Source organism: Anolis carolinensis, chromosome 4 (assembly GCF_035594765.1).
Source record: "Anolis carolinensis isolate JA03-04 chromosome 4, rAnoCar3.1.pri, whole genome shotgun sequence".
Classification (NCBI taxonomy): Eukaryota; Metazoa; Chordata; class Lepidosauria; order Squamata; family Dactyloidae; genus Anolis; species Anolis carolinensis.
In genome coordinates, this window is record NC_085844.1 from 145,075,818 (window position 1) to 145,091,728 (window position 15,911).

The 15,911-nt window shown below is 40.3% G+C and overlaps 1 protein-coding gene and 1 long non-coding RNA gene across 2 annotated transcripts in view; both read left to right on the top strand.

Moving 5' to 3' along the window:
- Positions 1-15,911, top strand: part of olfm3 (olfactomedin 3) — a 207,481-nt gene that overhangs the window by 46,289 nt on the left and 145,281 nt on the right. The window lies entirely within an intron of this gene.
- LOC134298295 (uncharacterized) overlaps positions 1-15,911 on the top strand; it is a 49,623-nt gene that overhangs the window by 6,866 nt on the left and 26,846 nt on the right. The window contains exon 2 of the long non-coding RNA XR_010005303.1: positions 1-15,911. This exon is cut by the window's right edge and continues 26,846 nt beyond it. This is a non-coding gene — a long non-coding RNA (uncharacterized LOC134298295).

Here is a 15,911-nt window from a genome sequence, read left to right on the forward strand (position 1 = left end):
CCTACTCTTCCCCTGTGCATTTCCATAGATATGGAAGGAAATGTCTCAAGACATCATAAATTGTTGGATTTTATACATTAATACTATTTTTTTCACTTGGAAGTATGTCTAGATTAATTCAGTAGGTAATGTCTTTAAGCCTCAGTGAGAGAGGCATGCTGAAGCCAATTTTATAATTGTTTCATTTTCCTGTGTATGTTAATACGAAAATGAGCTTCTGGATTTCACTGAGTCCAGATTAGAAAAGGTCTGAATCAATCCAAACTGGACTGTGACAAGATTGACATAACTAGGTTATGCCCTGAAATGAATCATGGGATCCCTTCCATGTCCCAGTCTGATGGACTGAAATCACCAGGCAAACCTGAATTATCACTTGGTGACTTTGCATATTGAGCTATTCTTTATGGAATGGCTATGTGAACATAGGTTATGCTTCTATGTGAACATTGACACACAAACACAATATTAAAGTATTTGTTAACTTATTAACACTCCTAAGAGATGACAATAATTTACATTTCTAAAAGATATTAATTAGAAGCGTTCTCCTAAAATTGCTACAGCATGTGTACTGACATCCTAATTTTATGAGTTGGTAGAGTTAATTTTCTTTTAAAGAAAATATGGCAGGATGTCATAAAACTCTTTATCTTTCTATCCAGGCTTCCTTGTGCTATATAAAGCAATGCTGGCATTTTCATGCCATTTGAGTAGGAGTCAGTGTTTAGTCATCCAATTTTATAATGTAACAATCATTGTATAATGTATATTTTCATAGTATATCCTGTAGTGCCCTGGAAACCCTTGTGAATGATGGGTAGTTTATTAAATTCAAAACTACATATAGCATGCCTACCATTTGAGATGGCCTAGTACTAACTGGCAGCAGGGGGAGTTATTTGCTATCGAGTTTGTTTCTAGCAAAGCTGGCAGCAAAGCCACAGTTATTTTATTAGCTCCATTTATATCTCACATTTCCCCACTGAGCAGAAGGTGGTATGCATGACCCTTCATCTCAATGCTATCATACCAACCTCCCTGTTAAGTAGGTCAGGTCAGGAGATTGACTGCCCCAAGATCAAGCAGTGAACTTATATCTCGGTGCACCCTTGAAATGGATCTTCCAAGTCACACTTTTGTCATTATACCACACTGGCTTTCTGCCAGCTGTCTCTCTCACACATACATACACACACTCCTCCTAAATCTTATTCCTCTGTTCACCTCTTTTTCTAGATTCAGAGGGCTCCACCCCAAGACTCTGCCCAGGTACTAGTGTTTTTGTTGTTGTTCCAAAAGTTGGCATTGCTATCTTCAAAGGACTGCTGGTGTGACCATTAACACCGCACAGAAAAATCAAAGCCTCACACTGCTTTTCTGCCTGAGAGGTTTTAAAGAATGGAACCATGTCTCTATTTATGTGCCATTCATTATTAGTGAAATAAAAATGCCACGTAAATATTTCATTACAGTGAGTCCTTCATAATGGAATAAAATCAACATACTCTGATAAATGCTGCTTTGTTATTATGGTTTGCTGGGAGGTGACCAAGCTCGTAACATGTTTTTCTTTCCCCAGACAATAACTACAGCTGTTGCCCCTTGATTCCATGCAGTCATATTTTATCTGTCTAGCAACCCAATGAACTGTCTATTGTTAAAATGACAAGCTGGCTCTATAGCTTCACATTAAGGGAACCTGTGAACAGAATAACACCTTGTGCCTCTAATGATATCATTGGGATAAGTATTTTCAGGTAGTATTTGGGTAGTGGCTTAAAAAGGACAGCTGTACTCCTCTAATTTTAAAATAGTGTTAGAAGTCACCAAAAATTGTGCAGGTCGTATCCTACCTAGAGATGTATGGAAAGCAGGCCTGTAGCGAGGTTCAACCCCCCCCCCCCCGAAATTTTTCAGGTTATAAAAAAAACTTGGTTTACTCATGAATTTTAACTGGTTAACCAAATCCCCATGCTAAGTCTATGAGACACAAAACATTAAGAGTCCCTCCAGGCACTATTTCAAGCAGATATTGACAGGTTTGTAGCGGGGAGAGGTGTGTGCTAGGGGTTCAACCCCCCCCCCCCCCCCCGAAATTTTCAAAACCCCTCCCGAAATTTTTTTCTGGCTACGGCCCTGATGGAAAGTATACCCATAGTTTTAACTTGCTTGACAAGAAAGCATAATTTGATATAATGAGACACTGGGCACATCTACACTGATCATTTAGGTCTGTGTGGGGCCAGATCAGTTCTCTGGTTGTCAAATACTGCACAGAATTGATTTAGGGTAATGCAGGGCCACATCAAAGCACCTTTGTCCCACATTAACAAAACACATTAATGGTGTTAATTGACTTCAGGTGCCTCTGAATAGTTGTGTTGGTTTCAGAACAGAACCAGCCACAGCTGTTCCCATTGCCATTCCATGTATCCCAGGCTCAGGAATCCCAGGGACATGGGTTGACAGTCACTGTCTCACATGCAAAAATGAAACAAGGAATTGTTTACATCTCAAGTATTTCCCATCTTTTTGAATGTGATTCAGAAGTATTGCAAGAACACACATTGTCCAAGCATGTGATGCAGAAGTATAGGGGTACTTTCTTGGGACATCTTCTGTCCAATCTAATGCATGTGGTCACTCAGATAGCCACATATCCAGCATGGTGCAGAAAACATACAACCTCATCACACTCACCAAATTCAGCATCCTAGAATGCTTCCAGATTGTTTTGGGGACGGAGCTCCATACTGGCCATTACATGATGTTGTGTAACTTCTGTCAGAGGCCCACCCCCAACCTGGGTGGAAGCGTTCTTGGATACTTCCCTCACAACATGGAAAGCTCCAATGGAGCCAGAACAGATCTTTCTCAGAAAAGTGATGCTTTGCACATGTCATGGAAGAAGCTTCACCAAGAAGGAGCTGTGCATGAGGCAACGGATTCACTCCACTGGCCCTCTCTTTCCTCCGCAAAGGCAAGCAAAGATCATAATCTGCTAGGGCCCTTACTCACATGGAGGAGATGTTCATGCATATGTCTTCAGATGCACAGGAGCAAAATTTGGAAGATATGTAGAGTGCAGATGCAGTAAGATGGGTTTGTTTCACAGGCACAAACCTTCACTGCTCTTTCATTAATTATGCTGAACATTTCCGTTACTGCAATGAAAGAGGAAATGCAAGGACCTTGGGTATCATCATGGACTTCAGATAATGATACTGGGACAGAGTCAAGTGATCTACTGGAGAATTATATGTACTTGCTGCCTTCAGAATCCTCTTCAGAAAGTGGAATCAAGCTGTGAAACATCAAGCCATATGATTTTTGTCAGACAGTATGAACACTGTAAATTAGACAGCTCTCCTAAAAATATCAGGTTATAAATAATCTTCTGCTAGTTGCTTTATACACACAGAGTCATACACATCCTAGTTACAAGGAAGAACTACAATAATTCTAAAATTGGAGAACGCATCATACAAGTTTGAATTTCAGTAAGGTGCCTGTCTCTGACAGGAATTGTGTTCATGTTCAGGGAAGTAGCTGTAAAATAACATGAAATTCTCATTACTTGCTGAGACTTTATGATTTGAAACTTTCAGCAAATACCGAAATACTATGTTGACAGAAATATATCTCAATTGAAGAACACAAAAATAAGAAAAGAGAAATGATAGATGTGCCCTACACCCCAATCTCTTGTTTCTTGGCCTTGGCATGTAATGTATTTCATATTGGCATTTCAAGCTATTTCCCAAGATCTTATAGAAGTTTGATTTAGCATGCCCTGATCTCTGCATGGAGTATTTTAGATATGATTTTTGTGTTGAACTTGCAATGCTTTAGTGTATTATTTCTAATTCATGTGAATTACCTCAATCTCAGAGCTCCATTAACTTGCACTTTACCATTCACAGGCTGGCAACATACCAATTCTCACATCTTAGTACTAGAAGAGAAGAAAAGACAGGGAAGGCAGGTGTGGAAAATAGGCAAACATTGAAGACCATTCACCAAATATCAGGCTCATTGTAGCCCTGTTAGATCTTAGCTACCAGAAGAGGGAACACTGAGATGTCAAAGTTCTGGTGATCAGTTTTCTTACTGCATTTACATGATGAGAATGGAGCTCTGTTGTGGGAATTTTGCCAGTGATGGTTCATTGTGTGACTGTGAACTCTATTTGAAAATCATTTTCAAATCCAGAAGACAGGAGCAGAATTCAAAACGATCCTGACAGATTAGAGAGATGGGTCGAAACTAACAAAATGAAGTTCAACAGGGACAAATGCAAGATACTTCACTTAAGCAGAAAAAAACGAAATGCAAAGATACAGAATGGGGGACGTCTGGTTCGACAGCAGTACATATGAAAAAGATCTTGGAGTCCTTGTGGACAACAAGTTAAGCATGAGCTACAGGAAAGGAGATTTCAAACTACAGGAAAGGAGATTCCACCTGAACATCAGGAAGAACTTCCTCACTGTGAGGGCTGTTCGGCAGTGGAACTCTCTCCCCCAGACTGTGGTGGAGGCTCCTTCTTTGGAAGCTTTTAAGCAGAGGCTGGATGGCCATCTGTCGGGGGTGCTTTGAATGCGATTTCCTGCTTCTTAGCGGGGGGTTGGACTAGATGGCCCATGAGGTCTCTTCCAACTCTACTATTCTATGATTCTATGTGATGCAGCAGCTAAAAAAGCCAATGGGATTTTGGCCTAAATAAATAGGACTATAGTGTCTAGATCCAGGGAAGTCATGCTACCCCTCTATTCTGCCTTGGTCAGACCACACCTGGAATACTGTGTCCAATTCTGGGCACCGCAATTGAAGGGAGATGTTGACAAGCTGGAAAGCGTCCAGAGGAGGGCGACTAAAATGATCAAGGGTCTGAAGAACAAGCCCTATGAGGAGCGGCTTAAAGAACTGGGCATGTTTAGCCTGCAGAAGAGAAGGCTGAGTGGAGACATGATAGCGATATACAAATATGTGAGGGGAAGTCATAGGGACTCATGTCCTATTTATATACAGTGGTGCAGTAAAATATCATGCTTTATATAAAGTGACAAAATCAAGGTTTGTGTTTTGGGGGCAGTGCAGTATTTTCATAATGTGGATGGTTGAATCCATCAGTGTAGAACCTTTGGCCAGAGAGGGCCACACGTTCTCCAGCACAAAAGCTCTACCACAGAAGCTGTCAACAGATGCTCCACCATAAAAGCTATCAATAGCTTGTGGTTAAGGAAGCATACCCCCTGCCCCCAATACAGAGATAAGTAGCTTTTTTCTTAGATTTTTTTAGAGCAGCATTTCTCCAAAGCTTAACTATGCCACTTTGTATTCATTTCTAGAACAGCCTCATAGAATCATAGGGTTAAAAGAAACCCAGTCGAACCCCCTGCCATCCAGGAATACACCATCAAAGCATTCCCATCAGATGGCCATACAGCTTCTATTTAAAAACAGAGAAAGAGGTTTTAAAACATAACTACCTAATCGCACTTGCCCACTAATAGGCATGTGGTTCTTCTTTCTGGTTCCCCCACCCCCAAATCTGCTAAAAGCAATGGCCCTTATTGGCCAAATGTAACTATGTAGTCCCTTAAGTATGGCTTCCACAATGAGAGAAATATGTAAATACAAAGAGGCAAATGGTAGGGGAGATGTGAAGATGCTGAACCCCAACCCCATCGATCTCACTTCTACCTGGGGGATGGAGTACATGAACAACCCCACACAAACAGAAATAAAGAAAGAATAAATAAAAATCCAAGTCATTTTTAATGCTCAGATGAAAACTCGGTTACTTTGTTCCTTAAAGTTATAGTCCTTGGGCAATTAAAAGTTCTGACACCGCTCTAGGAGAAAGTGAGTCTTGTAGTCCATAAGAAAGTTAGAATTGGGGCTCAGGTATATTTTTAGCCCTTTGGTCATGGCGGGGATCTATGTTGTGAGATTCCTATTGGTCAATGCTAGGATTGTAGTAATCATTTGAGCATGGGTCCCTCACTCTCAGATTCAGTCTTCTCCATTTGGAAAGGACTAACTGTAGCTAGATCAATATCCCATTTCCAGTACTGGTCATCCAGATGCTTCCTGGAAGGTAGCAAACATTTGCCTCTTCTGTTCTCATTTCTTTTATGCTAGAAACTGGTATTCAGTGCTGTGTGGATTATTTGCATAGAGTTCACAGTTTGTTTCATGCTATTTAGTAGTATGGAAAATATACCTTCTTGGAGTATGACTTTCCAGATTTCTGAGCTAGTACAGGCACTAGACCATATAGTACAGTGGCTCCCAAACTTATTTAGCCTGCCTCCCCCTTTCCAGAAAAAATATGACTCAGTGCCTCCTGGAAAGGGGGGCATGGCTTAGAAGGGTGGGCATGGCTCCTGTTCAAGCGGGCAGGGCTGAGCCTCTCCCCTAGTCCAAGATGCAGCGCTGCAAGGGGAGGTGAGCGGGGCCACAAATGGGCAGCCAGGACTGGGATGGGCGGAGTTACGAGCTCTGAGTCAGGGCTGAGCTTCTATCCCTCTCCTGCGGTGCCTGCCAGAACAGAGGAGGCGGGGCTAAAGGAGGGGAAGGGCCTCTTCCCAAGTGCCTGATGGGGCTGAACCTCTATACCCCACCCCTGTGTTCTAACAAGTGCCTCAGGGGATGTATCAGCCCTGTCTCGTGGTCTTGGGAAGAGGCCCTGCCCCCAACCCCTAGCCCCGTCCTTTAGTCCTAAAAGGCCTCTCAGGAGAGGTATAGAGGCTCAGCCCTGTCTCGGGCTCTTGGAAGGAGGCTCCACCTCGCCCCCTTCCCTAGTTTTGCCCTCTGTCTCCCAACAAGCGCCTCAGGAGAGGTATAGATTCTCAGCCCTGTCTCGGGCTCTTGGGAAGAAGCCATGCCCACTCCTCTAGCTCCACCCCCTTTGTGTCCTAACAGGCGCCTCAGGTGCTCAGCCCTGTCTCCGGCACTTGGGAAGAGGCCCCGCCCCTTCTCTCCTCTGGCCCCACTCCCGTGTCCTAATAGGTGCCATCACCGCCCCCTGGGTCGCTCCAGCACCCACCAGGGGGCGGTAGCACCCACTTTGGGAATCACTGATATAGAATGATAGTTCAGCCAGCCATACTTCTGTTTAATCCCCTCTTTTAATCTTCAAAGCCCAGAAGCCATCACAATATCTTATCTCAAAATTCCATTATAACAAATAAATGAAATGGTAGAGCTAGGAATGCAAAGAAAGCTCAAAAATAGATCATCCCTCTTGCCAAATGGGCCCACTATGACAGATGAGTCACTTGACTCCATAACACTAATAAATAGATTCTAGAACCTTTCAAGTCTAAACACTCTCAAAATAGCCAGACTGAGACTTTTGCACTTTGACCATATTATGAGAAAACATGACTCAGTTAAAAAATCAACAATGTTTGTTAAGGTAGGAGATGGTAGGAAAAGAGCAATACCATGTTCCATACCCATGGCCCTGAGTATGCAAGAGATGAACATGACTATTGATGATAGGATGACTTGGAGGTCTCTCAGTCCAGATGCCATGGGCTGCAATTTCCATCATTCATCACAATTGGCTCTCCTGGTTGAAGCTGTTGACAGCTATAATCTAACAATTCCCAGCCATAATCTACGTGCTTCTCTCTTCCCTAGTCATGAAGATCCATTATTAGGTAGCACTTACAGCAATGCTCAGCGGCTTTTGGAGTTGGTGGTCAGCTGCTGATTAAATCATCTATGTAGTAAACTATGTGGTAAACGCTTTACACATTTAAACCCTAAGTCGCCTGAAGACTGCTATTTGTTACTACTAATACAGTGCCATTAATGTACAATGCATTTATATTCATGTTGTATAAGGTTGCATTAACGACTGTCAGAAACTATCTATGATACAATGCACTAAAATGGCACCAGAAGCATTATAAATTATACCAAGTATGTTTGCTGTAATGTTTCCATAGATAATATCTTAGTCATAAAAACAATACTCTCTGTATTACCAAGGACAAGCTGTAATTGAGGACAGATTGTTATGGACATAGACATTATTCTGATGCCTGTCTGGGGGAAAGAATTAGCATTTGAAAAGACTACAGTCTTGATCAATCAGCTAAAATGTGGAATAGACCATTTTTAGAAGGGTCAGATTGTTGCATGTGGACTCTTTGCCACACCTAAACTTCACATATTATCTTTTCTGTGCAGTACATATACATGTAGTTACTGAATGCACATAAGCTCTCTAGAGAAACTCAGTGAACCTGCAATTTCCACAGATCTGATTTCACATGGATAGCTTACCTGTACACAATTTGTACACGCATGGGCTTTGTGTAGGATAGCTGAGTTACCATGTAAACATAAAGCAAAGCCAGTGTGCTACTGTCAGGCAGATGCTTCAGTTGGCACTTACTGGGAAACAGCAGCAGTAGCCCACAAGCTATTGGCAAATAGAGATAAATATGTGACATGGCTTGTCCTTCAGCCCATAAACCAAGGGTGGGACCCCCTGCAGATATCCAGTGTTGTTCTAAACTAGCTGATTGTCATCAGATACAGTTTGGGTTGCCATTCAGCAACACATTATTCCATGAAACCCAGAGCTAAGGACCGGGCAAAGGAGGGAGAACAAAAAGTGGCAAAATTATGCCTGGGGCCACTGAATGAAAATAGGCCAAGAATATATGTAAAATCCAGTTAACTGCAAGGCAGGAAGAAAATGAAATATTTTTTTACATTAGCTGAGCAGATGACACAAAACAACAAGTAGCTGTTTTGTTACATTCACTGCTAGGGCTCATTTCTCACATGGCTCTACTACTGCATACATGGCATGTGGCACGTTTGTCCAGAACCTACAGCTAAGGCTTGGGGAAGCCTTGTTGTTTATAGCCTTTAGGGCAGTGGTTCTCAACCTGTGTGTGCCCAGATGTTTTGTCCTTCAACTCCCAGAAATCCTAACAGCTGGTAAACTGTCTGGGATTTCTTGGAGTTGTAGGCCAAAGCATCTGAGGACCTACAGGTTGAGAACCACTGCTTTAGGAATATTTTTCCTACGGGCCCACTATTGCTACTGCCAGAGTTTCTAAAATAAGTATGGCAATAACTCCTAATGCTGGCAGCCTACCAAAGGGCACAAGGAGCTCATACATGTGCTCAGTCTTTGTATTCTAATTTTCACCTTTTTCTTTTGCAAATTATGTTGTGCACATGAGATGCACTTTGTTTTGACTCCGAGAACCCAGCACTATCTGGGAACTAGTGAAGATGAGTGCCCGGGGTTGAAAGCACAGAAACTAAAATAAAAATCTCTCCTGTCACATGTCTTTCTCAGTGTGGCAACCCAGAGAAATATACCATTTCCCAGAAATATTGGCAAGCACCTTAAGATGTTCCAGTGAAAATCAGTGTCCGACTGTGAGTTTTGAACAAAACTCCATGACCAATTTGATTTATTTGTAGAAAAGAACACTATCTTCTCCTTTGCCTCAGATCAAAAGAAAAATCTTTGTCCCCTATCATGAAGCATGTTAAGTGTCTTGCCACTAGGTAGCAGTCAGAGAAATAACCAATGAACAAGACAAAGAGGAATAAACCAGATTGCTAAAGTAGCCAAAGGACTCTAGGAATCAGGAATTCAGAAGCACTGAAAACAGAATAGCCAGGAATGGAAGATACTGAATCTAAGAATTCCAAGTTTCAGACATGGTTATACTCAATTGGCTGTGATAATGCCCCTGATGCTGGTTAGGATTCTTCCATTTCAAGATCTGCTTGAGGTTTGTATTTTGTTTTGTTTTTGTTTTTTTTTCAAATGTCTTTTTTGCTGGTGTCTCTTCAGAAGCTGGAGAAGCCCAATGTTTCAATTCCCCTCCTGAATGGGAACTGGATTTCTGTTGGAAGGCCCAGGCTTTGCCTCACCTTCCTGCTCTGATTCCTCATGCTGGGGCCCATCCACCTGGATATCCTTCTTGGTAAGGCATGGCAGGTTCCCACATATTATTATTATTTATTAATTTATATCCCACTTTTCTTCCCCATCAGGGATTCAAAGCAGCTAACAACAAGGTATAAAACATACAAGGTGCATTTGGATAAAAGGAGTATGCATAATTTAAAAATAACAATTGAAACATAATAAAGCCGTTAGACCATCATAGAACACATTGCAGATTAAAATACATTCAACACTTTATATATAGTTAAAACTAAATAAACATAATCTGAAACCATTATCTGTCCACATAATTTAGCCCCTGATCCAACATATTTCCCAAGTGCATGAGGAGCCTGTACATTTGGTGTGAGCACACAGACCTTGAGGCTAGACATACTCTCATCCTCTTCTGCTCATTCAGTGTTGAATAATTAATTTAATAATAAAAGATTATATTCACATTTGTAGAGACTGGGGAACATTGTAATCAGGTGATTTGTTTGTCTGCTTAGTCTTCAGTCTGGATGTTAAGGACCTCATCACATGGAGGTCCGGAAACCCGGGAGCAGTGGGGGATAGCAGGGGAAACCATGAGGTAGCACCCAGCTTCGCCCCCTTACTGTTGTTGGTCGTGGGCTGCCATTCCACAGCGTGTCCTTGCTGTCCCCAGCTTCATCCCATGTTGTCCCCAGCTTCTTTAGTGATGATACAGGTAGTCGCTATATCCTCGGGGCTCCCTCTTAGTGCACTGCTGACATGCTGCCAGGAAGTAGTCCTGCATCAGTGCACTAATATGAGGAAAAAGCCCCTCTGATGAGGTCACAAGAGTCAGTGGGAAGTTTCAAAGCCTCTACTCTCCTACTGTCATTCAGTTTTGTATCTGTAGGTTTAGAGAAGACAGTCACTCAAACAAAGAATACTTTCAAACTATTTTCTGATCATCTAAAGAGTACATCTAGTGTGCAGAATTAATGCAATTTGAAGACACTTTAACTATCACGGCTCAATGCTATGGAATCATGGCTTTCTTTAGCCTTCTCAACCAAAGAGTGTTGGTGCTTCACCACATTACAAACACTAGGATTCTATAGCATTGAGACATGGCAGTTAATGTGATGTCAAACTGTGCATTAATTCAACAGTAGATCATACATGTAAAATGCAAGGCCTGAGGGAAGAATCCATCCCACCATGTCATTTTCTGCTACTTACAAGACTGTGCCAGGGCAACATCACTACATTTATACAGTCTTACAGCTGTAAACAGCTGAGTCCCTTCGGGTGAGAAGGGCGGGATATAAATGTTGTAAATAAACAACCCTTTGACTGTTTTTATTGATATAATACTGTTTTGTCCCAGTGTAAACTTGCCCTGAGTCCTTCGGGAGATGGAGCGGGGTATAAATATATTATTATTATTATTATTATTATTATTATTATTATTATTATTATTATTTAACCATAATGACAATGTGGCCCTCAGTAAAAATGAATTTGACACCCCTGGTATAGATGCATCCTTAGGCAGAGTATTCTTGGTAAAGAGGATCCCATGTACATCCCAAAACCATAACTGTACCACAATGATTTATTGAACTATACAAATGTTGAGTAGCTTGTGGGGATTAAAGTTCAGAACAGTAAAATTGTTTTCAATACACCTGTATCTCATTTTCTACAATGCATCCATTCTTTCCTTTTCTTTCATATCTTTTTTTTTCTTGAAGAAAGAGGAAGCTCTCTCTGGCACAAAGATATTGATTAAATCACAGGCTTTGCTCAGAAAACAAGAATGATAAAATAAGATCAAAGAGACCATCACTGGACTTGCAACTGTGATACAGATACCTGGAGGTCACAAAAAGTTACCATATGTGTTTTGACCACCAAAACTACATTTGGGTCTTGAAAACCTATACCTTGCAGCTGAATATTATACCTTTGATTCCTCTTTAGATTTTAAACTCTGAAATTTGAAGCTTTTTCCTGATTGATAAGGAAGTGTAAGAAACATTACTTTTTGGGCTACAGCTTCCAGAATTCTTCAGCCAGCCTGGCCAAAATATAACTTTCCGATAATCTATGAGTAAATACACTGAAAGTGAAAATAATCTCTGCGTATGTGAATTAATATTCATTTTAGATAATAAGGTACTTGTGTAGGTGTTTCACAGTAAGCCATTATCAATGTAAATTTAGGAATCTCCTTTTAGGAAGCCTGAGCAAAGCTTTGGAATATATTCATGTGGGTTGTGAGATGCATGATTCTCACCCCTGTGATAGATGATGAGGGACAGGGACTATCCCTCAAAAAAATGACATAATATATACCTTTCAAACAAGAAGTTTTGCTCCTGAGGAACCAATGAGAAGATACAGAGGCAATCAGACTAAAATACATGGGAGCTAACTTAATTTCACATATCGATTTGAAATAATGACGGAATTCTGGTGGTAAACCCAGTTAAAGAATCACTATTAGTGTCACAATTTCCTGGAAATTTACCTTCTTAAAGTGAACAAACAGAAAGATGCAGTGTCAAATTTGCATTCTTTTATGTATCTATTTCTGCCTACATCTTACAACGTGGTAAAGAAAGATGTTGTAAATAAGACACCTTGAAGCTTGAAATTAAAATATTACTTATTAACATCAACCATAGTGACATTCGCATCACACACAGGAAGTTTAGATAATGAAGATAATATTAAAATAAAAATTATTAATAGTATTAAACATAATCCTAAATGAACCTAGTATGCTGCTATCAGTTTATTGCTGTTCAGCTCTATTTTTGTCAGCAAAATTAAAATGCTAAATACTTATAGCACTTGCAGTATTGTTAACTGCCTGTCATACAATTCAGAAATAATAAAATTAGATTCCATACATATCTTTTATTTTTAGTATCATCTTGTAAACAAGGTATTACATGCACATATTCCTTCTGATGCATGTTGGACTTCACAACAATGAGTGGCACACTTACCTACCAACACTTGCGTCTTAAGACCTATTGGTGGACTTCACCATTGCTCGGTTATAACTTCCAATTTTTTGTTCATTTAGAAAGTTAAGTGATCACTATTCCTTTAACTCTATGTTACACAACAGATGAAACTTTTTTTCTGATTTTCTTCTCTTTCTTCTTTCTTTCTTCATGTTTTCTCTGCCCCCTAATTTTTATTCAATTGTAACTCAAGCTACTACCTGCCCCTAGATCATTCTAGAGCCCCCCAGGGGGCAATGCCCCCCACTTTGGGAGAAACTTTTCTAATTGGTTGCTGCCACACAACCAATATGTATGTTTGAGAGCCAGTGCCATGTAAAACATTGGACTTGGGTTCACATCTGTATTGAAGTTCTATAGCGATACTAGCTGTGCCCGGCCACGTGTTGCTGTGGCGAAGTATGGTGGTATGAGAAATAAAGTATTGAGGAATTGGTGGTAGTTAAGGTAAAGGTTTTCTCCTGACATAGTCGTGTCTGACTCTGGGGGTTGTTGCTCATCTCCATTTCTAAGCCGAAGAGCCGGCATTGTCCGTAGACTCCTCCAAGGTCATGTGGCCGGCATGACTGCATGGAGCGCCATTACCTTCTCACTGGAGCAATACCTATTCATCTACTCTCATTTGCATGTTTTTGAACTTCTGGGTTGGCAGAAGCTGGGGCTAACAGTGGGGGCTCTCTCCGCACCCCCAATTCAAACCTGTGGCCTTTCAGTCCAGAAATTCAGTAGCTCAGCGCTTTAACATGCTGCGCAATCAGGATATTATTTCCTAAAGGTTGTGAATATACAATATTTCTGATTTTTTTTTTGTCTGATGGAGGCAAGTATGAATGCTGCAATTAGGGAAAATGATTAGCATGTAATGGCCTTGCAGCTTTAAAGCCTAGCTGTTTCCTCCCTGAGTGAATTTTTTGTTGGGAGGTGTTAGCTGGCCCTGATTGTTTCCTGTGTGGAATCCCCCTGTTTTCAAAGTGTTGTTCTTTATTTAGTGTTCTGATTTTAGAGATTGTATTGTTCTGTTTTATTATACCACAGTAATTTTATATATATTCAGATTTTAGTGTTTTTGAATACTTGGAGCCAGATTGTATTCATTTTCACAGTTCACAGCAACACAATAATAATAATAATAATAATAATAATAATAATAATAATAATAATAATAATAGTACAGTAGAGTCTCACTTATCCAAGCTAAACGGGCCGGCAGAAGCTTGGATAAGCGAATATCTTGGATAATAAGGAGGGATTAAGGAAAAGGCTATTAAACATCAAATTATGTTATGATTTTACAAATTAAGCACCAAAACATCATGTTATACAACAAATTTGACAGAAAAAGTAGTTCAATGCGCAGGAATGTTATGTTGAAATTACTGTATTTACAAATTTAGCACCAAAATATCACGATATATTGAAAACATTGACTACAAAAATGGCTTGGATAATCCAGAAGCTTGGATAAGCGAGGCTTGGATAAGTGAGACTCTACTGTAATAATGACTTTGGTAATACACACTGGTTCACTCCCTTCTCAGCTTCTTTTCTGGAAGAATCGTTTCTTGGGAGATGTTAGCTGGCCCTGATTGTTTCCTTTGTGGAATTTCCAATTTCCTGCTTTCAGAGTGTTGCTCTTTATTTACTGTCCTGGTTTTAGAGATTATATTGTTCTGTATTATTCTATCACAGTAATTATTTCATATTACAGTAGAATCTCACTTATCCAACATTCGCTTATCCAATGTTCTGGATTATCCAACGCAGTCTGCCTTTTAGTAGTCAATGTTTTGTAGTCAGTGTTTTAAATTCATTGTGATATTTGGTGGTAAATTTGTAAATACAGTAGTTACTACATAGCATTACTGTGCATGTAACTACTTTTTCTGTCAAATTTGTTGTATAACATGATGTTTTGGTGCTTAATTTGTATAATGATGACCTAATTTGATGTTTAATTGGCTTTTCCTGAATCTCTTCTTATTATCCAACATATTCACTTATCCAACGTTCTGCTGGCCTGTTTATGTTGGATAAGTGAGACTCTACTGTATATTTAAAATCTTATATTATCTGCTTAGAACTGGATTATATGAGGCCCCTTCTACACAGCTGTATACAATGCACACTGGAGTGGATTATATGGCAGTGTGGAGTCAAGATAATCCAGTTCAAAGCAGATAATATAAGATTCTAAATGGGTTATATAGCTGTGTGGAAGGGCCTTGAGTCTACACTGCCATATAATCTAGTTAAAATCTGATAATCTGTGGAAAAGGCCTAAGTGAGGCCTAAGTGTGCCTGTCCCCTGGGCTGAGTAGGTTGCTAGGAGACCAAGTGGGCAGAGCTTAGCTTTCAAACTGGCAACAATTGGATAAAAACTATTATTCCTCTCCCTGTAATTAAGACTTTATTTTTCTTTTCTTTTTGTTGTATCAACCTAGAGCCGTGATGGGTTGTGTTGTCAAATTTCGAGGTTGGGGGGCCTGTAGTTTTGTTGTTTTGTCCGCTGCCCTGATGCCATCACTCTTTTATATATAGAGATGGAGCCAATCAGAATCTCTGAAGCATTTCATAACTTAATCTTACATATGGTTTTTTTTCACTCCTCACTTTTAACCCTCATCCCCAATGCCTCTTGAAAGGGTATAAATATAATGTGTAGTTAGTTGGAAGAAGCTTGGTCTACAGCAGGGGTGGGAGTTCCTTTTGAGCCAATGTAGCAGACTTTTGGAAGTTGCAGCCCAACATTTGGAAATCTGCATGAGCCCCACACCTGCCCCTTCTTAGCATTAGGGCTTCCAATAAGAAGGTATGAAAATAAATAATTTCACCATCCCACCCAACGTGTCTCATATACTTTCCCAGTTCTCTTCCAGGTCCCAAATTTATATAGTAGTACAGTGATCCCTCTTGAGTCTATTCTAGAGCATTGGAAATTTACTTTGTCAACTAGCACT